This window comes from Rhodnius prolixus, unplaced genomic scaffold, assembly GCF_049639745.1.
Source record: "Rhodnius prolixus isolate KJV_2025 unplaced genomic scaffold, Rpr scaffold_4, whole genome shotgun sequence".
NCBI classification, from domain to species: domain Eukaryota; kingdom Metazoa; phylum Arthropoda; class Insecta; order Hemiptera; family Reduviidae; genus Rhodnius; species Rhodnius prolixus.
The window spans coordinates 46,747,613-46,769,765 of record NW_027411614.1 but is presented as its reverse complement, the minus strand read 5'-3'; the positions used below and the strand labels follow the sequence as shown (position 1 = coordinate 46,769,765).

General features: G+C 35.0%; 1 long non-coding RNA gene across 5 annotated transcripts in view; it reads left to right on the top strand.

Annotated features, from left to right (window-relative positions):
- The window catches only part of LOC141456565 (uncharacterized), a 45,332-nt gene extending 25,906 nt beyond the window's left edge, over positions 1-19,426 (top strand). For 2 of the 5 annotated variants that reach the window (XR_012459874.1, XR_012459873.1), the window contains exons 4-5: positions 1,933-6,216; positions 7,411-8,575. This is a non-coding gene — a long non-coding RNA (uncharacterized lncRNA). Of the gene's footprint in view, positions 1-1,932; positions 6,217-7,410; positions 8,576-8,600; positions 8,747-19,275 lie in introns of those variants that run through there. The other 3 variants (XR_012459871.1, XR_012459872.1, XR_012459875.1) reach the window with 3 other exon arrangements.
- The last annotated feature ends 2,727 nt before the right edge of the window (positions 19,427-22,153 follow it).

Genomic DNA, 22,153 nt, shown 5'->3' with positions numbered 1-22,153 from the left:
CACAGCTGTACAGAGTGTCAATATAATCTGCAGAGTACCTCTTCTTGGAAGGAAACAAACAAAAAATCAATAAATAAAAAACTAGAAAGAATAATCTTTAATACTTTATGTAATGAACAAATCAATTACGAAAGGTGTTGGCAAACTATTTCTATTGGTCCATTATTGCAATAATTATGATGTCATTTACGTGAAAATAACTGAGAGAGAGAGTGGTAGAGAGAAAAAATGACAGTCATTTTTCTGTATTGCCTCATATACCTAGAGAGACATGTACAAATGTACATATGTTTGTAAATAGTTGCAAGTATATAGAAAAACTATACACTTATCTATTATAAGTGTTATGAAAGTTGTCTGACACGCTATTTACCGCCTACTTCCTTCTTTTTGAATTCTATTAAATCTGTCAATGTTACCCGGTTCACGATCTAGATCAGTGCAATTAGCATAAAGACCAATATCTTACACAATAAGATTTATTTGTACTAGTCAATATATAGATATTTTTTCTTCAACATTATTTAGCTGACATTTGCTATTGTGCGTATTTAACCTTGGTTAATGGAAATGTAACTATCTACAGAAATATTGCGGTCGTCTGTTGTTAGTAAAAAAAAATAAACTAATCTACGAAAACGGCTGACAGAAATCATTTACGTCTTTCTATTACTGTTTATATTATTTATCCGCGTTTTTAGGTGATTTAGAAGAGTGGGCTACGTATGTGAGTCATTAGATTAGAGTAAAGGTGTAAAAGTAAGGGTTGTGCAGGATACAAACTGTACGTACAATGGTTATGAAGCTAGGCTTTGTAAGTTGGAGATCCCTGGTTCGAATCCCGCGTTAAGGTAAATTACTTTTACTACACTCATTAGATTAGATAGACCTGGTATGTATCAGTCCTGTTCCAGGCAAAACAGAAGCTAATGGTTGTGGCCTAGGACAAGTAGGACTTATCACAAAGATGGACCAAACAGGGCCCCCTCCATCGAAGAAAAGAATTACGTTTTCTTCCAGCACAAGGGCTAGAAACAAACCATCCTGCTGAAATGTGAACTTTGTGAAGGGTACTGTAACAAAGACATAAATCCAAACAGAATGGGCGTGGACACTGCAGACCAGTTACTTATCTAACTTTACAAACTAGTCCCTGCTTACTTCTGCCGTAGCATCACACTATAGTCACGAAATGAAGACAAATGATGATTGTTCAGAGCTTCTGCTTTCTCCCAATGTTGACATTGTCTATCCTGAAAAAGTTCAATTTTGCCAGAACCTACATTAAGTATGAATGAGCATAATTACTTACTTATACTGGCGTTTGTTCCTTTAGGGTTATACCATCAGGTCACTTTTTGGATCCCTTAGTGTTTTTCGGAGGATGCAAAATGAACCGGTCACACGCCCACCTGCCAAAATAATAAAAATAAAAATTAGTTTGAACAATAATAATTCCCAGACATTATCCAACGGATTTTTGTTAATGAATAAAATATTACAATTATTTTTTTGTAACTTCAGTTTATTTTATTTTTTAGTTTTTTTTTACACATTTTACCCCAAAAAAAAACAAAAAGTAAATCAAGCAAAGAAGGGCAGTGATACAATAATTATAATCTTTTACCTTTGAATAACAGTTCGCCCTTAAAGTTTTCACCAAGATTTTTGGCATAAAGGTGCACCTAGTACAGCCCGTTCCTTGAAATAAAATTGAAAATTGCCTGAGTATTTGAAGAGCATTAATTGACGAATAATAGTTTTATTGCAAAAAACTCAAACTGAGGCTGTGTGAGATGAAGATATTTCAAATGTTTAAAGTTAAGTCATTTGTTTAATTTTAAGCGCTTAGATTGATGTAATTTTTTTTTTGAAAACAATAGCCAAAACGATATCAACATTTTGTGACAAATTTGATGTTTCTTTCCATAGAGTACTCGAAGAGACTGGATCTGGCCAACTGGAATTTCAATGGATTCCAGGACGATGGAGAAAATCCAAACACATTTAGTTCCTAGCTGTCAGCGATGCCGTTATTCGCGCAAGATTTACGGACACTTAGGATTCAGATATTTCTCCGATATCTTGGCCCTTGTGAGGGGTGCGTCCATCGCCAGTTAAGACTTTCATCTTTGCTTTTTTTTGTTTTGAACATCTTTTGCCAAAGATGACCTAATAAAAAAGAAACCATTAGGCAATAAAGAATGGTCCAGAGTTAATCTTTTCAAAATCCCAAAGGATTTATCCAAATAAATATTGTATACTTGACTTACATTTTTGTGAGACACTAAGGGATATTGTGGTGTGAACTCACGTAATCACATTGCATGTATAATTAGATAGGCTATATACGCATATAATATAAGATGTTGGCGTACACACAAAACATATGCCCTCCCTCCTTTAATACATCTTTTGTATGCAAATTCAATGACGGCAGCCATCTTAGCAGCATGGCTCCTACATTCCCATATGTACACGTCACAATAAATAATACATTTTAAAAAAATATGTATATAATAAATGAAAGAAAACAGGCGCCATGAAGCAGAGCGGTTAGAGGCGAGACCTGCAAATCTAAATATGTATTGTGGTACTGGGTTCGATTCCCCGGTCTTCGGCCTTGGATTTTATTTAATGGTTTATAAAACGAATTTACAGTATAGTATGTTTGCTAGTCGCCTCCGTCCACGACACCTAATTGGTAGATGGACGTAAAGCCTGCCTGAAAAAATAGGCATTACTTTACTTTTACTTTAAAAGAAAACTTTTGCTTTATTTGTAAAAACTCCAAACCAGGCATGATTCACAATTTTGCTTCAACATTTTGCTTTTTTTTCAAGACAATATATGTATTTTTACTAACATTTTAAGTTCTTTTTAAGGCTGTGCCTTAAAACATCAGAAGTTATCTTGTACTCCAAATCCTCCAAAAGCATCCGAAAAGACGATTTAAAAACTCGAATAAATGTTGTTAAAGAGATTCGCAAAAAGCACTTTAAATCATTCGCTTTAAAACATCTTCTTGTCTTTGATGACTATCTTAATTTACTAAAGGTGTGATCTAGGAGAACACACTCTCTCTCTAAACAAGATATAGCACAGATAAATCTGACCCAACTAGCCACATCAGAGCATGAATATCGCATGTTCAACAGCTAACTTGATCGCGAAACATGAGCGCTAAACGCCAAAAAAAAAAGTCTTGCAAGTATTTCAACGATCAGGCCGCCGTTGATTGCGTCCCCGTAGTTTTGCAGCCTTGCGCATTTACTACCGCAGCCAATGTATCTTGTTGATTTATGTATTGTAACGTGTACACGAAATGTATCCAAGCTGGCAGATGTGCATAATTTATTTGTTTATTGGTTTGATTATCTTTTTTAAAGTCCAAAAATGGACTAAAAGTTTAAGCCATTTATGGTCGGTTGGCTGATAGAAGTTGCCATATGTACACGTTAGTTATTAAAAATAGCTTACTATAACTTGTTAGTAGTATTATAAAAAAAAACGCAATCCTGATATTGAAGGTAGAAGTGGTTCACTAGAACCTGCCTACTAGTAAAGTTCGTCACCTTTAAGCGAAATTGAATTTAAATTGCAATAACAACTAAGAGCATATCTATTTAATTTATGTAAATTGATTTCAGATCTTCGTTTTATTAGGTAATTTCTTTATTAATACAGTTTTAACTTGAAATTGTGCTCTTGTCTATTCTTTAATTTATAACGATTAAAGCAATCTGATTAACAGCACTTTTAGGAGAGATGGTGATCAAATATAGCTCTAAAGAGCCATTTTTGTTAATTGCTCTGTCTTGACTCCTAAATAATGATAATAAAAATCAAATTTAGGATTGAATTTCCAAAAATCAAATGAAAATAGACCGGAAATAGCCCTTTACTGATAAGAATTTTCAAAGTTTTTGCGGTTAAACATTTTACTACCATGTAAACCTGCAAACTTTTTCTAAAAAACATTTTTTCCCGGAAATCCGGTAAGGATAATTCCATCAGGAATCGATCTATCAAGAATCCTACTAAGTGATAAGAATTAAATATCACTTCAAACGTTTGGTGTTCGTAGAAAATTCAAGTCACAACATTCGAGAAATTAGTTGTTAATAATTTGAATTCAATTTCGTATAGGAGGGGCTACACAATGGGGTTGTAAAGGCCTTGTTTGTAGGGGAACGTAATAGATCATCTCCACAATTACATTGTGTATTTTTGAACAAAAAAAAAAACAAGTCGGCTTGGTTCAAAGTTGAAAAAAGCACAAGTATAGTGTAAATCTTATTAAATAAGTTCCAAGCTCTTTTTCTTAAAAAAAGGCACACCGCTTATTTACTTTGTGTAGTTTAGCTTATGTGCTTATTGTAGTTTCATTGAATGAAGAACAAGCATTTTTTTTGTTGCCTATTTGTTGTGTGGGCAATTTTAGCTGGAAAAACATACAGCTGTGAGAATGGGGGGGAAAAAAGGCAGAGATTTTCCTTCGTTATTCAGCTACATGAATGTAGTGAACTATATTTTAGAGCACCCAACCGTTCGGGCATTTCTTCTCAATAACAAAGAAGAAAGTGAGATGGTATGTGTGTGTGAATAAGTATACAATAGAAGGAAGACCCCGGGGGAGAGACAGAACAGAACAAACCGAGCGGCAGAATCAATTATCTGCCACAGCAGGTTGGCTAACCTCACAGAACTGTGGTATCGGACTCCTTTGATCCTGGCGGACACAATGTTTGTTGTCCTTCTCCTTCTTCTTCATCTTCTTTTAGTTATCCAGGCCGAACAATACGGGCACACAAAACTGGTCAGGGGTTGGGGGGTTGGGTGAGAGAAAGCTAGCTGAAGAGGACCGAGGTAATAGGTTTGTAATGTCACTAGAACAATATGGTCTTGTTAAAGTAAACTGTGAGATTTAGTTTTTGCCTCGGCTATTTATACGATAATTTTAGCCACATAAATAAAGATTGGCTAACCTAACCAATATACACTACCATTTATTTACTTGGAGCATATTCATGCTCACAGCTTTGGACAAACTCATAGTTTTTACAAACTAACTTCAGATAAAATATTGCTAAATAATAATACGATTAAAATAAAATCTACAAAATTTTGGCCATGTAAAGGCTGCAGTCATTTCACGTAATCAGACAGAAACTATTCGATCCTCGAAAAGATGTGCGGCCCCTCGCTTATAATTTGACCGTTTGATCTGGTCGCGCCGCCCGTCAACAGTTGGCAGAACTGGAGAAGAGGATGGAGAGGGGGGGCTGCAGCTTGTGCCTGGAAGTTTTGAGCCAGTTACCTTGGGGGCTTCTTGCAAGGCTTTTCGCATCTACAATGCGAAGGAGTTGAGCGTCAGTTAGCACGTGGTCAGGACTTAGTAGCCAGGGTCCATGCCATCCGATATGTCTTAAAGAAGAAAACAAAATGGGAAACTTTGTTTCGTTTTGTGTTAGATCAGGAGCCAGAGTCAATTATTATTGTTGAACAATCAGTCGGTGTTGCAATTTTAAAACAAACGAAAAGAACTGTAAGTCTTATCATTTATATTTTAGGTCTAGACCTGTATTTGTATCTTTTGGTGTTCTAGTTTTGATTGTAAAATATAATTATTTTGTTCATCTCTGTGGTATTCTGAGTGTTGGTGGCGTCCCACACCCTTTCCTTTATTTTATTTGTGTTGTATCATCTTGCTCTCTCAAGTTGCCCTTAAGCCAAGAAAGTCCATTATTGTCTTAGTCCAAAGTTCTTTCAGAAACATCGAAGTCGTCATAGTTTAAGTATCATAAATCTTGAACTGATTGAAGTATTAAATATTTTTGTTACAGCTATTAACTGGAAATATATGGTATCAGATTTATGTATTCACTTTCCGTGTACTGTGTATATATTGTAAGAAATTAAATTACATGCTAACGGAACTAATAACTGATCTTCCAAGGGGACACTAATAATTATTTCTCGTTCATTTTCATGTGCTCCAACTTTGGTTTCGCTTTCTGAGCTTGGAACTTGAAAACATAATTGGTTTTCTGAAGTGTAACCATTTGATGAAGTATTTAGAAGTATTTGAAGCAGAATTGAAACACACAGATAGTAAAATATATAACTGGGTAAAACGTCTGGTAGAAGAATAAGGCTGTCAAGATTGAATTGGAAGCTGTTACCGACTGTTCTTCGCCTAAATACTAGCACAAGGTTTGTTTTCTACTTAAAACCACAATCCTCAACATTAGGGAAGGAACTTTGTATGTTACAATGTCCCTTAAGTTGGTGTGGAATTGCCAATCTGAAGTGAATTCCAGGCTAGGTATGTTTGCCCTTAGACATGCATGATAAAAGCACTTTTATAAGAAAAATTCAAAAATGTATTGAAGCAAACTTTAAAGTTTATCACCCCCAAAAGCTATTTAAAGTATACAGTTAATAGCTAATACAAAAAGAATTTATTCATTGAATTGAAATGAATTAAAATTAATACGAGAATTTCATTCAGGCACAGTAATAATTCTTTTAAAGATTCAATTTACGCAAATTAAATAGCAAATATAAAAAAAGATGCTCTTTTTAATAGCCTTAAGGAATTTATAGTTATGTTCATTGCATTTTTATTACATTATTTTTCGCATTTCTAAGGATGTAATAAAAATAAATGGTTGGCATAAATTTTAGATTTTTTCTTCGTTTTACTGTTAAACTATTCGATTATTGTTACGCAATTCAATTTCTATTTTCTACATTTTTTCTGTGCTAGCAAAAAGAGCGATTTTGTTAGGGGAACATACTCCAGTGCTCAATTTAGCGGATTTCGAAGGTGCTTTAAGAAAGCGTTGTTATGACGCATGGCAAAAGCTCTACGATCTGTAAAAAGAAATTAAGGGTAAATATTACGCTGATTTACAGCCTAGGATTCCCAACAAGCCATGGTTTGTAGAAGTACTGGAGGGGGAAAGGCAATTTTACACAACAATAATGCGACTGAGGTTCAACCATAATCTCACAAATCCGCATCTGCATAAAATTAAGTTATTAGATAGTCCCAAATGTGATTGCAATAGCGGGGAGGATGGGGACATCGATCACCTCCTCTTCAGATGCAGCAGATATATAGTAGAAATAGAGACAAGTTCCTAAAGGAATTGGCAACACATGTACGATTTCCCTGTAGCGCTAAAAGTATTTTAGCTATAATGAATCCTGATGCGCTACGAATTATTTACAAATTCATTAGAGAGAATAAAATAAAAATATAGGATGCAGCGAGACTCCATAGTTTCGATTTTAGTTCTTAATTACTCACACAAGTACTATCATAACTACACTACTAATTACACCACTCTAAGCTCACATCAAATAACGAAGTCACATTCAGAGACCATTGTGTTGTTCTAGGAAGGAATGTCAGTACGCAGCGCTCAAGATATCCTTATCTCATGGAAGCCACGAAGCAGAATGTAGTAGAAGAGTGGCTGGCATGACGAAGAAAGAAGGGAAAGAGGCTGCGCTATTCCTCAAATTGAATATTGGAAAAGATAGGGCTGGTTTTTTTCCACCAACATATTGGTAAATTGAGGCGTTAGGAGCCAACTGTAATTGTTCATACCAATATGTTGGTTTTTTCCAGCCCTCATACAAAGTAATTGGTTAATGTGCAAACAAGACCACAAATACAATAAATAAATACATTTTTTCTTTTAATATTAATATCTGTTTTTTCGTCTTTAAATAATGCGGTTTATTGCGACAGGTAACAGGTTAATTGCAAAGCTGAGATGGGCACTGGTTAAAAATATAATTTAATCAGAATTTCATTGGAGAAATTGATCTAAAATTGATGGCACCCATATTGGGAGAATTGACAATTGATGGAGATGTGGTACCAGGTGATTAGGCAATAGCCAGGTAGAATAAAAGTGCATTGGTCCGAACCTGGTTCAACCAGTGGCAAAGTAGTGATTATAAAAATGTAATCACTTAAATTTCGATTAAATTAAAAATTTAATCCTCAAAAGTGATTAAAACTAAATTTAGTATTTAATTCAATCAATTAAAATTCTGATAGTTTAATTTTAATTTTTTTTTTTTATGAATTGAATTTAATTCAATCAACTAACTTTGGCCTATTAAAGTTTTTAATTTTAATCATAATTAAAATTAAATTTTTGTTTAATTCAATTGGTATTTAATTGATTAAATGTTTGCCCTTCTCTGTTGTGACACCAAGAGAAAGTATATATATTTTTTTTGTCAACATAAACCGCTTTTTATATCATACGAACAGGTATGTCTTATAGAAGGACAACCAGTATGCAGTTATTACATTATTGTTATTTATGATTAGGTACTGGAATATATGTGTTATGTATTTTATTGTAGAATGTAATTCATAATTATTTAATTTCCAGTCTCGTACTAATTAGATTCCACATTAGCAACTGTTAATTGGTTGTCAATATGTTTGTAATATCATTATTTTTTTATTAATAATATTTTTTAATCTATTTCTGCTTTATTAACTAAATCTACTACTTTAACTCGCCATTAATAATGATTATAGCTAATATCGTAGATTGTTCATACAGATTTTAATATTGGTACCCACTTGGAGGTTGGATGGAAATTGGCTAGCCACTTCTGTGAATTGGGCATCCAAGTGGATATAACCTCCAGACTGATAGTAGTCGAAAATAGGCTCTTGGAGGTCGACTAGTACTACCACTGATCTAAGGTAATCTCTCGTCTTTAATTATCGTTAATGTTCTCGTTTAATTCAGAAAGTAAAAAACTATAAAAAAAAAATTATCAGAACAGTTCTAGACTCAAAACAATAAACATGAGGCAATAGAAGAGAACAATGTGTAGGAGAAAAGGAACGAAGAACCATCCTCCGCCACCAACCATAGAGGTTCATTAATCTAGGAGAAGGTAGGCAGTCTTGCCTAATTATGCTTTCTGTACGGCCAAGAACAAGAGAATTTTTGTCTACTAGCACGCCTTCCTATTGTAGTTGATTAACTATTTATAGCCAAGAAGAAACTAGGAGAGGCGACAGTTTTAATGTATGTAGGCGTGAAGGCAACAATAAGATAACAATCTTCCAAGTGTTGTAGGAACAGTAAGAGTGTAGAAGTGAAGATTCTTCTGCCACGATTCTTATTTCATCAAACTATTTAGTGTTTGGGTGATAATATTTTAACGACCTAAGTAAGTATGCCTAAATTGGGGAGCTTTAATGGAATTTATGTTAAAAAAACATCATGAAGTTGGTACACCAAGTGGAAGCACGATGTGGATGGAGAAGATGTCTGAATCGATCGGCCAAACAATACTTGGATTGAGTCTTCTTGTGATTCCTTATGTGTCTATGTAGCTTCTTAATGTTGGTCGGAAAGTTCCTATTCATTTAGTGACAACCCTTTGCCACATCCTTCGAATAAAAAGTCTTTATATGAAACTCCAGAATCATAAAAAACTCCTCAATACTTAGCAATAGCATACTTAAGAGCTGCGCTGACGTCAAATAGGAAATCTCCCTTAATCAAGTATGAGGCACAGGACCGTACAATTAACTGAATTGATTCATTAGAGGAAAGATTTTCCTCTGGAAGAACCATTAAATCGAATTTTCCCAGGAGAGTTTTCTAATAAAAGTTATGAATCTAAATGTTTGCGATTAGTATATCCAGTCTTAAGAATATAGACGCGTTTTTGAGGAAATCATCTATTTTCTCCTCGTGGAAGTTTCCCAGAGTGCGTAATAGCAGAACGGATCTGGCGCCCGCATAGTGAGTGCACAATTTACTAAAGGATTCTGGGCAATTACCAGGATTACACTTTAGAATCCAGATTAGAATATCTGAGATGGACTTGGGGGGGGGGGGAATCTTACTTTAAACACCAGACTACTTGAGGCTCTTAGTATTTCTCTGGAAAGTTTCACTTTGAACTGGAGGAGCCTTATAATGTCTGACCTTTCTGTGGCTTCATTTCTACAGATTTTTTTTTTTGTAGGAAATCAGTGATTGCCTCAATGATGTCGCCCCAAATGGATTTTTATATTTTTCAAAAAAACGCTCGCCTTATTCACCGTAATAGTAACTAACTTCCATTTTATATTAGTGTCTATTTGTTTGATATCTCTCTGATTACGGGGAACAGAATATGTTAATATAACCATAATATCGTCTTGCAACAATACCGCTTCTCATCAAAGTATACAGTGGTACCTCAGTTCTCGACCACAATTCGTCCGGAAGTGCGGTCGAGAAATTTATCCCATAAGAAATAATGTAAACTATGTAGTTTATTTCGTGTTTCTAAGCCCCAGAAATATTAGGCCGTTTTACTGGCCTAACTTTTATATTTTGTGTAAAAACATGTATCTAAACAGGAAATAAGATCTAAAAGTGTAAATATAAAAACAACTCGGCTCATCTCGGTGGTGTTCGAGTTCCAAATGTTTGTTCGGATTTTAGGACAATATTTTCTCGAATTTCTTGGTCGAATACCGATTTGTTCGGAAGTCAAGTCGTTCGAAAACCGAGGTACCAATTTGAGCCAATTAAACATTTACGGAAGTGATCTGAATAATTAAACCATTATTTACCATTTTATAATCTTTATAAGGTACACCAAGTTTGTCCAAATTTAAATAAGCAGTTTATTTCCTTATTTGTTATGGTTTATTTTTTTCTTATTTCAACTGTAAGAGAAGTTATTATCGTAAAACAATGTCAGCGGTGGACTTGAGCTTTTTCTTATTTTAATACTTCCTGTTTACCTAGTAATGGATAAAGCTAATGGGTTGAAGCTTAATTTTGTAAAAAGAAGATAATGGCCACACTAACTAGACAGTTGTCAGCTTTATATTCCTGCTGTGAGCTTTATGGGAGTGAAATAGATGCAACAAACCAGGTAACACTTATATCTACTCAGTTTGTGCGTATATCTATGTCCGTTCTATGTACACACTTACAGCAAATTATTTGTGTGTGTTCGCATACATTTAAAGTCTACTCACGATGTGAAAAGTCCACAACAACAACAATAACTTCAGGTAACACCGTTTTCTAAGTGATATCACTAATCCTTGCTGTCAAATGTCTATCAAGAATTTATTAACTTAAACATGGAGTTTTTACATTTTTGTTTAAAAAAAAGGTGTAGCTTTCACATTAGCTTCCTTTCACAATACAGAGCTTTCGACAAAGATAAATTAACATTTGTTCGCCTCTCCTCCAAGATGAAGTCGAACAGAGATATAAAGGTTTGAAAATTGAACGTATTTGAAATACACCAGAATTTAACCTTCAATATCTCGTAAACTATTATGTCTAGAACACTGCAATTTATACCAGTTATACAGTTAACTTTTCTCTACAATTCGGTAAAGAAAGCATTGATTTCTGATAAATATGAAAAGAGATATAAACGTTTGAAAATTTGAACGTATCTAATACGTATTTGAAAACGTCTAAAATTTAATCTTGAATATTTCACAAACTATTATTACTAGAACATAGCCAATTGTACTGCTTATACAGCTAACTTACCTCTATATTTCGTCAACAAAATCGTTGAAATCTGATAAATACGAACAGAGATATAAAGGTTTGAAAATTGAACGTATTTGAAAAACACCAAAATTTAACCTTCAATATCTCGTAAACTATTATGTTTAGAACACTGCAATTTATACCAGTTATACGGTTAACTATTCTCTACAATGCGGTAAAGAAATCATTGATTTCTGATAAATATGAAAAGAGATATAAACGTTTGAACTTTTAACAAATTTGAAAACCTCAAATACGAGTATGTAACCTTTAATATCTAGTAAACTATTATCTATAAAATAATGCTATTTATACCAGTTATAGTGTTAACCTATCTCTACAATTTGGTAATGATCACACACTACTTCCTGGAAGGTTTTTTGTTTCTTTTTTAGGGTACTTTTGTGGGAGGGGTAAATTCGTCGCCACTAGATGTAGTTAGTGAGGCTCTTCTGTTAATCACTAGAACTACCCGCAATCTTGTTTTTCTGTTGTTTTGACAAATTAGGCAATAATAATGGAAACTAGTTTTAAGTTTATTATTGGTATAATATAAGCCCAGTCAATTTTAAAATTGAAGAGGAGAATCATTTTAAAGTAGCCAAAGCTGGACACCATTAATGGCACCACCTAATTAAGATGAGATGGGTTAAAGTGACTTAAGGAAATAAGAGAGTGATGATGCTGACGCCTAAGATTGTTGATATTCACTCAGTTTTTAGTGGCTGCTGTCTGTAATCTCACTTTAAGAATCTAGATGCTAAGAGGATACGCTGTAAGATGATGATGTCCTGATGATATGCCTAGTACGAAAACCTTTGCCGGCACCTTAACATTGTGTTCATTTTTTTTTAATGTAATATAATAAAATTACAATATTATGTTAATATTGTAATAATTTGGTTAATGACAAGGTTGTCTATTTAAAAAAAACTTAAGACTTATTTCTTCCCAAACCAATTTTCGAACACCACACTTGTTTTACAATCATAATTAACATAAAAAGCAATCTTAATGTAACATTTACTATAACTTATCTCTTTTTAGATATAATTCTTCCGACAAAGGTGATATCTAACGGTATTTCTGCACTTTAGGGTGAGATATTTGATGAAGATAATAAAAATTAAATTTATATTCGCGTAAAAAATCATATATTTTATAATTTTTTATCTCGTGCGCATCCAAATTAATGAAAAATTATTTATTTATTTATTTTTTGATTGGAAAAGAGATATTTTGTAAGAAAAATTGCAGGAAGTTGGAATATTATACAGGTAGTCCTGGACTTACGACGTTGATCCGTTCCTACGTGGCGTCGTAAACCGTTTTTTCGACGTAAGTCGGAACATACGTAAACTGTACCATTTACAGTACAGTACTGTATTACCATTTACAGTTCAGTACTGTATTACCATTTACAGTACAGTACTGTATTACCATTTACAGTACAGTACTGTATTACTATTTACAGTACAGTACTGTATTACCATTTACAGTACAGTACTGTATTACCATTTACAGTACAGTACTGTATTACCATTTACAATACAGTACTGTATTACCATTAACAGTACAGTACTGTATTACCATTTACAGTACAGTACTGTATTACTATAGTAAGAGTACAGTATACTATAATAACAGTACAGTAATGTATTACTATAATAACAGTACGGTACTGTATTACTATAATAACAGTACGGTACTGTATTACTATAATAACAGTACGGTATTGTATTATTACTCTAATAACACTTAGGGCGCTAATGGCCATAGACGTCGATGCGCCGGCAAAAAAAAAAAAAAAAAAAAAATAACACAGCCTATCCTAACACAGTACCCTACATTATTATCTTCCTCGGTCCCGAGCCGCTGTACACCAAAGCACGTACAGTAGTTCGCAGGCTTTTCATACTACTGTACAGTACTGCACACTAAAACACGTACAGTAGTTCGCAGGCTTTTCATACTACTGTATAGTACTGCACACCAAAACATGTACAGTAGTTCGCGGGCTTTTCATAATACTGTATAGTACTGCACACCAAATCACGTACAGTAGTTCGCAGGCTTTTCATACTACTGTACAGTAGTGCACACCAAATCATGTACAGTAGTATATACTGTACAGCACTGTACTGTAATTGGGAGTCGTAACCACGAAACGTCGTAACTGGAGACCGTCGTAACTCGTACCTGTATTACGAATCGGTTCCACCAGTAGATTCGGCCGTAACTTAGCCATTCATTGGCTAAGGAGGAATTGGAGGAACCCCTTTACTGAAAGAAATTTCAGTCCCCCTTCCCCTCCGAGCGTAGATTCTCTTTGAATTTGTTAACCATATGGTAAAACTTTATTAAATAATTTTTACTTTTTTTGCTTGATACCGTCAACAAATATATTATACTATACGAAGAGTCATTTAAATAAATTCTATATTATACAGGTCCTAGATAAAGTGGTTTTTACTCCGTTTCAACAGGTAGGAAAAACTGAAGAGGTAAATAACAAGAAGTCTACAAGTGAATCAAGGTTTTTTGAGTTGAAACACATGAATTGATAAAGTCTTAACAAAGAAAGAACTGAACCAATGTAATGGAAAGATCGTAGAGAAGTAGATTTATTACCTTGCTATACCACTCCAACAAAACAAAAGGGGGATAATCCTTGTCCATCCCTTTTTTGTAGGACTAGGAGAGTATTTTAATTCCCTGACACTAATCGTACCGATAATATTCTTAACATACGGTCCAGTAACAGGATCAGATAGGTGACAAGTTGGTCTGTCCACTTGTTCCAGAACCGGACATTTAGTTCTCTCCAAGACTCCCCTCTCTCTCCTTGGCCTACAGTAATTATAATAATAGGCTAGGACCGTTTGAACTCGGCAACTTATCCACTTAACCAGGACTGTGTTTTTTTATATTTTTTTATATTGCATTTATTTATTTTTATACCTACCTAAGTTATCTTAGGTTTGCTGGTTTCCGAAATTATTTCCACTTCTTCCTGTCGTCTTAAAAGAAACTATTGGGTGGCAGACTGAAACTAAAGCTTTCTGTTACCCTACAAAGGAACAGAGATTGGCGCAGAATGCTAGCGGATATTCTGGCTAACAGATCGATCAAAGGAAAACTCAAAACTAAAAAGCCATAGGCCTAGGTGTGTCTATAGATATTCAACTGAGGAAAAAACCAGACGTCACAGAACCCCTTCTTAAAACTTTACTTTAATAAATGACGTTTTAAACGGGGAAGCAGCAAGTCTCTATCAAGACCAGTGATTCTCCAACCACTGTGCCGCGCGGCACTTTAGCTTGCCGCGAAAGTTTTTTGAAGTGTGCCGCCCAAATTTTAGAAATGCATACAATAAAATTTATATAATAAATATGTAGAAGACGATATGGGAGAAGCATTATCATTTATATGACTAAGTATAAACTGTAATTATCAAAAAAACATCAAGCTCAAATTTCTCATTAAAAGTATTCTTATTATTAACTTGTAATTAATCCCTTAATAAAACATACATTGTTGTTTTTGTGTTACATATTATTTACCCCCACACTAGACTTAAAAGACTCTTAGACGATATATCAAAACTTCCTCTGGACGACAAAAGACTGATTTATACGTCTATTTTGAAACCCATCTGGGCGTATGGAATAGAGCTGTAGGGTTCAATCAAACGCTCCAATCTCCAAAGGATTCAATCGCTACAATCTAAAATACTTCCAACTATAGTAAACGCTCCATTTTATATCTCCCAACCTGGACTATACACACTGTGACCTTAACATTCCTTTTATCGGACAAGTCGCTGAAAACAGGATACAGAAAACTCCACTTCAGCCTGCAATCTCATATACGGTATCCAAGGAATCGTCCACAAAGAGTTTCTACCTAAAGGTAAAACGGTCAATCAACACTTTTACCGAGAGGTTCTTGAAAAACTTCGAAAAAGGGTCATTCGTGTGTGAGACCAAACATCAAGAACAAGTGGGTGTTGCAGCATCACGATAATGCTCCTTGTCACACAGCAATAATAATAATACTTTATTTGAAAAGAAATTATAATACAAACATAAAAAAATGAAGAAAAAGAAAAGTATTCTACGGCAACGGAAAACCGTCTGCCGGAGGTTGATATACATAATATAAAATAACAATTACAAATTGCTTTATAAATTGACTAAGTATTTAAAAACAAAAACTGCTAAAAGAGAATACAAAAGATGAGAAAAAAAAAAAATAAATAAATAATAATACAAATAAAATAGTAATAATAAGCAGAAAAAAGAAAAGAAAATAAATTACCATTTTCTATAACAATAATAACAATAATATACTAAATATATGAACTACTATGAATTACTAAACTAAGTACACTTAGTTAAAGCAAAAAGAACCTGTAAAGTGTAATACAAAGAAAGCTTAATCAAAATTAAATTCCATGATTAAATTGTGTCTATATTGCCAGGCACACAGCAATTTCAATAAACCAGAGTTTTTGGCCTTAACATTCCTTTTATCACCCAAGTCGCTGAAAACACGATACAGAAAACTCCCACTTCAGCCTGCAATTTCATATAAATCCTCTAGCTCAAAATCTTTCTTCTAGTACTTTTCCTGACGTCTTAAAAGACAGTGGTCTCGTGATCTCCTCTCAAGTGAAGAGAGTGACTAACCATATAATGTTTTGGAGTGTTACCACTGGGGTAACTTCTCCACTCATTTACTTCTACTGTTCACTGTTATCATTGTTACTTATAGCGCTAACGCGCTGATTGTAGCACAATAAACACCAAAAAAAAACATTTTATTTCATATTGAAAATAAACATAAACTATTTTACAAAGTGTATTATGAGATAAGTAAAATACTTTTAAACTTAATGTTAGCATACCTCCAAATTTTGAAATTGTTAAAAGTATGCCGCGACAAAAAAAAAAAGTTGAGAATCACTGAGTTAGAGGATGCCAAATCTGGTCCATATAATTTTAGCAACATATTCAAATTCTCCAAAAATATAACTTAGACAGTAACAATCCCTTCAGGGAGGGGAAAAAATAAGGTTGAGGTGGATTTTTGCAACCCTAATATAACTGCAAAGTTAGCTATTAGCTGTAGATTAGTTAGATCTGGATTTCTTCTTTCTCTTTTTTAACGGCTCATTAAATATTAAGTCCCCTTTCCAGCTGATGCTGGTGTAGCTTTAAACAAAATGAAGCGCACTTAAAAAGTGTAAGCAGCACTTACGCTGAAGTTAGAAGTCCTTAGTCATTATTTACATTGGGGAGATTAGAGTAATGACATTCTCACTCTATCTCTCTCATCCTCTCTCTCTCTTCCAGCATCCCTCTTTGTCTGAAGATTAGTAGAAAAGTCTCCTTCAGCTGGAGATAAAAGTGGCTTTAACTGTAGTCTTAATAATCACTTAAGAAACCCACAGTAATTTTCAGTCCTCTAGTAAATACGATCCATTAAATTATCTTTTGAAGTTGTAAAGCATTGCTTTAATTTTTAGCTTTGCTTCGGTAAATTTGATTTAACTTTTCTTTTTTTTTATTAAGTTTATCGCGTAGTCATCAGGGACTCTTTTCGAATCCGCGGCGCAAAAAATTGGAAGCTATCCCAAAGGTTTCATTTGCCGGGAGATGGAAAGGATCTACTGAAGAAGATTTTATGTATAGAAATAAAGGGAATAGAGCACAATGATAGAGCTACGAGATGACGGAAGACGGGGTAGCTGGAAGAAATTATTGTCCGCTTGAGGTGTAAGAAAAGATCGAACCTTGATGAACTAACTTCTTAAGACAGAGGAGTGTCCGAAACTTGAATTAAAGATATTAGTAAGGTTAAATTCCATAAATTATTTAAAAATTAATTCAATTACTTTTTTATTGCCTTTTTTGGCATTGACTTCCGCCATACAGCCAGCATCGTCTAGATGCTTATCACTAGAATATCACTCACAATACATTCGCTTCACACTTTCATCCCTCTACTATATACAACTATTTACATACAAACTTACAACTAATGGATGGATCAGTACTCTGTACTCCTGCCATCCTTATAGCTTAACCGAAATTAAAATCACCGTAATCCTTCTCTAATCATTTTCTTGCAATCATTCTAATCGGCTATAACTTTTAAATACACTCCGTATTTCTTTACTAGCTCTGCTTCAGATTTAAGCACATAGATGTTGGTTGGAGAATAATTATGTCTTCGTAGCGAAATGGTGCATCTAAAAATACCTGTATAAGTCGTCGAAACATTCGTTTCCTTTCTACTACATAACCATTAATATATTATCTTGAAAACCTCCTTCTCATCGCAATATACGCAAAGAGGAGAGAGAGGACCTTTTTGTTGATCCTGTGAAGATACGATTCACACACACCGCGTGGTTCGCTCTCTCAGCCTGCTTATTGTCGTAACAACCCATTTATTTAGTGACAGTTCCCTTAAAACATGGTTGTCTAGGTGTCTGATCTACACATAGTTTTATAGAATCTCCCTTTATTACCATTACAGTTAATCTGTCCGGCCATTTTTGTAGTGCTGCTTTTGCAATTGTACACTTGATATCGGTGTGTGTGGTAATTTTCTAATTAGCCATTTCCCCCACTATTGGTGGCTTCCTTTGCAAGTTTCTCAACAATTTCAGTTTTCTTTTACACCTCAATGACCCCTTACCCCCCATTCTCTTTAAAAAGTGGCTATAATTTCTACCAATCTCTGCGATAATGTGATTCATTCCTGCAGAATGGTTGTGTATATGTGACAATTTACACAACGCACTCTGGCTGTCAGTAATAATGGTATATTTTTTCTCCGACAACGAATAAATATATTTTAAAGACGTTAAAATAGCAATATCTTGGCAATAAAAGTGATTGAACTCGTAATTGATTTATTAATCAGTACTTAGTATGAAAATTAAACAGAAAACTTAAAGATGTTTTTATTGTATGGCGACACGATTGGCGAACATTATTTTAGCACATTAATAGAGCTAGTTAATAGAGCTAGTTAATGGTTGATAGAAACTATTTTTAAAAAAACTAGCAATCAGCCTTTCATCTCTGGCAGTAATCTTTACCATCAGTAACCAAGCAATAAAATTGTAAATTCTACCATTTAATAGCCATTTATAGTGTGGATGCTTTTTACCAATTACAGTATCTTTTAGTATTCATCAAAGTTTTAATCACCTGTAGGATCATATTGTACGATACTTCACCTCAGGGAACTCAGCAAAGATTTATAGCAGTAAAGAAACATGGCTGTAGTTTTTAGATTTGTCTATCTATGTAGTTTATGTCCTCTGGTACAATTAATTTCTAATCAGAGATAGAAATTTTTTTTTCTCTCCTCAAGGATCTCACACAATTTATGGTTTTAATGGTGAAGTTATTTCTTTAAAAAAAGAAAAATACTTATCATTTCTGTTAACATTTCCTTAATTATCCTATAAAAGTCGTCAACATAATAAATACTTAAAATACTAACCCGTAAACTGTACGTGATCATATTACTAAAGTGTAATTTTTCTTAATGTCAGTGTACCCCAGTTAGATGGTGAAAGTCTTTTTTAAAGAACAAAACGAATATTAAGCGTCCCTCAGGACGTTGAAATTTATTTTTCTTATTACAAATCAGTAATCGCCTATTTTTTTTTTTTTTTCAGGTGGGGCTTAATGTTCAACTACGGATTAAATGTCGTGGACAGAGGCGGAAGCACATACTTTGCTACTAAAATCTTTATCGAACTACTACAAAGTTGTGGATTAACCCAGTTGTAAATCCACGTTCGTCACTACTACACCAGCGTTCGCCCCCAACAAATAATTATTTAGTTATCATAAAACCCCGGTTCCTTACAGGTACCTAGAAACTAAAAATTGAAAAATCAATTACGAATGCAATACTTCCTCTTAACATAAGTAAGAAGTATTGTGGTACCACTGGGTTCGGATTTCCGGTCTAAGCCTTTACATTTTACCTAATCTTATAACAAGAGAAATTTACAGTAATGTATCCATCCATGCGCTGCACCTAATTTGACAGTTAAAAAATAAAGCTTGCCTAAAAAAAAAAAAAAAATAGGTCGAAAATAGCACTTTAGAGAATGCTTTCCCTCCTTCCTCCCTTCCCCGAATTGCTTATAAAATAATTTTCACTGGAAAAATGGCTAAAATTGAATTTATAGATCTGTGTAATGTATGTGTAAGATTAAGATTCTAATAGGGCGGCCCTTAAGGCCTACACCACTGCTACCCCTTTGGATCTATTGTGGCTCCCTTTCTCTAGAGCTCGCCCTCCAGACCTGTCCGTTTAATCAGACTCATAATTCTGGAAAGCGGCTCCTCAGGGCCTTGGTTTTTCCTCCCCGAGAAGTAACATCCTTAGCCATACAAGCCTCTCATACTCACACAACACGTGCAGTGCCGTTTCCTCCTCTTCCTGACAGAACCTACAAAGGCTAGCCATCTTCCAGGCCTATGCGATGCATGTGCTTACTGAGCCTGCAGTGGCCGGGTTAATAGGCCTACAATTATCCTTATAGCCTCACACGGCCTTGACGGATTAACTCTGCAGTCAGCTTTTGCGTATAGCCCTTAATGGAATCCTTCGCCTGTCTCTCTGCCCTGTGGTGGCAAGCCACCACTCCTGAGACCTATTCTGCACCCATAGTTTAATGGCCGCAGTCTTCAGACACTTGGAGACCCCAAAATAGGGCTCCGGGCCAACGAAGTGTCTCCCGCAAAGCCTTCCCGGGCCAATAAATCTGCCACTGCGTTTCCTTTATGTCCTGAATGACCAGGTACCCAAACCAGAAAGACCTTATTATGGTCACTGAGGCACCCAGACAGTCCCAAACCAGCGTTGAATTGACCTTGTAGGAACTAATAGCTCGTACAGCAGCCTGACTGTCCGAGAAAAATCACAACCTTCTTCTTCTTCTTAAGTGCCACTACAACTCGCTTGCGCGAATCTTGGCCTCCTCTATAAAAGTTTGCCAGTTGTCCCGGTCCAATGCTGCCACCATCCAGTTTCGGACACCAAGGAGTGTTCTTGAATCCTTCGAAACACCATCAGTCCATCGCGACCTCGGTCTGCCCACTCGTCGCGTGCCATATATATTTTCTTTTATTATCTTTTGTGGTATTTCCTCGGGATTCATTCTGGCTACGTGCCCTGCCCAACGAAGCCGTCCAAGCTTCACCACACTCACCACGTCGACGTCCCTGTACAAACTCCTTAGTTCTGCATTACTTCTCCGTCTCCATGTTTCGCCATCCAAAATGGCTCCATAGATCCGGCGAAGAATTTTTCTTTCGAACCTAAGGAGAACAAGCTCGTCATTTTTGATGGTGACCCAGTACTCTGAGGCGTATGTTAAGACGGGTCGGATAAGGGTCTTATAAAGCCTTATCTTAGTCGACCTGGAGAGTAACTGACTTCTAAAATGATGTTGCAAACCAAAGTATGTCCTGTTAGCCAGCAGTATTCTTCTATTAATTTCACTGTGCACGTTGTTGTCGGAATTCACCTGCGTGCCTAGATAAATAAAATTATCCACCCACTCGAAGGTGTAATTTCCGAATTGCACAGTATCCTGTTTCTGCTCCGCTCCAGAAGTGGACATATACTTTGTTTTTGCTTGATTCACCTCAAGACCTATTTCTGTTGCAGCTCTCTCCAAGTCGATGAACGCGTTTTCGACCGCACCTCTTGATCGACCAATCAGATCTACATCGTCCGAGAAAAATCACGACCTTAGAATTAATAATTCCTCGCCCAATTATCTCGGCAGCACAGATCCTAATTGCAGCTAGCTTAGCCTGAAAAACTGTAGCTAGTTTTCCTAGGCTAACCGAAAACCTAAATTTCGGCTTCACCCCGTACACTGTGTATGTAATACGTATAAAAATTATACAAAGATTTAGAGATAACTGTTGGGTCCATTTTCGAAACAATCTCTTTGAAAGGTGACACTTCCATTTTTAGAGATTTTAATCACAATGTAATATTTACAAATGTTACAATTACAGTATTAAAAGAAACCAATAAATTATGCGAACAAATAAAATCAATGTTTATTGATTTTTTTAAAATTTATTTTTATTTTTTTCTCTCAATAAATATTAGAACTAGATAGCCAATGATCCTGTTTTTAAATCTTGCCATATCAAATTTTGATAATGATGGAGGTCAGATGACAGCTCCCAAGTAGCTGGATGATCTAGTGCCCAGCCTCCAGGGCGGTAATTGTAGGTTTACCTTCAACTACCGTATAACTCACTGAACGCTGGAACGCACTCTTCGTCTTTACTGGCAGCCAAAAGATAGACCCCACCTTCTTGGGCAAAATCAAACAACTAACCTACTACTAAACCTCGACAGCACTATTTAAACTAACGATATATAGGTTTGAAGCAAATATGGAGAGCCAATGGCGATTTGTAAATAGCTATAATATCAATAATCCGTAGACAGTTTCTTTTTTATTAAAGGCTTATACTTGCATGGAAACCTGGTTTCCATGCTAGAATGTCGAAGGA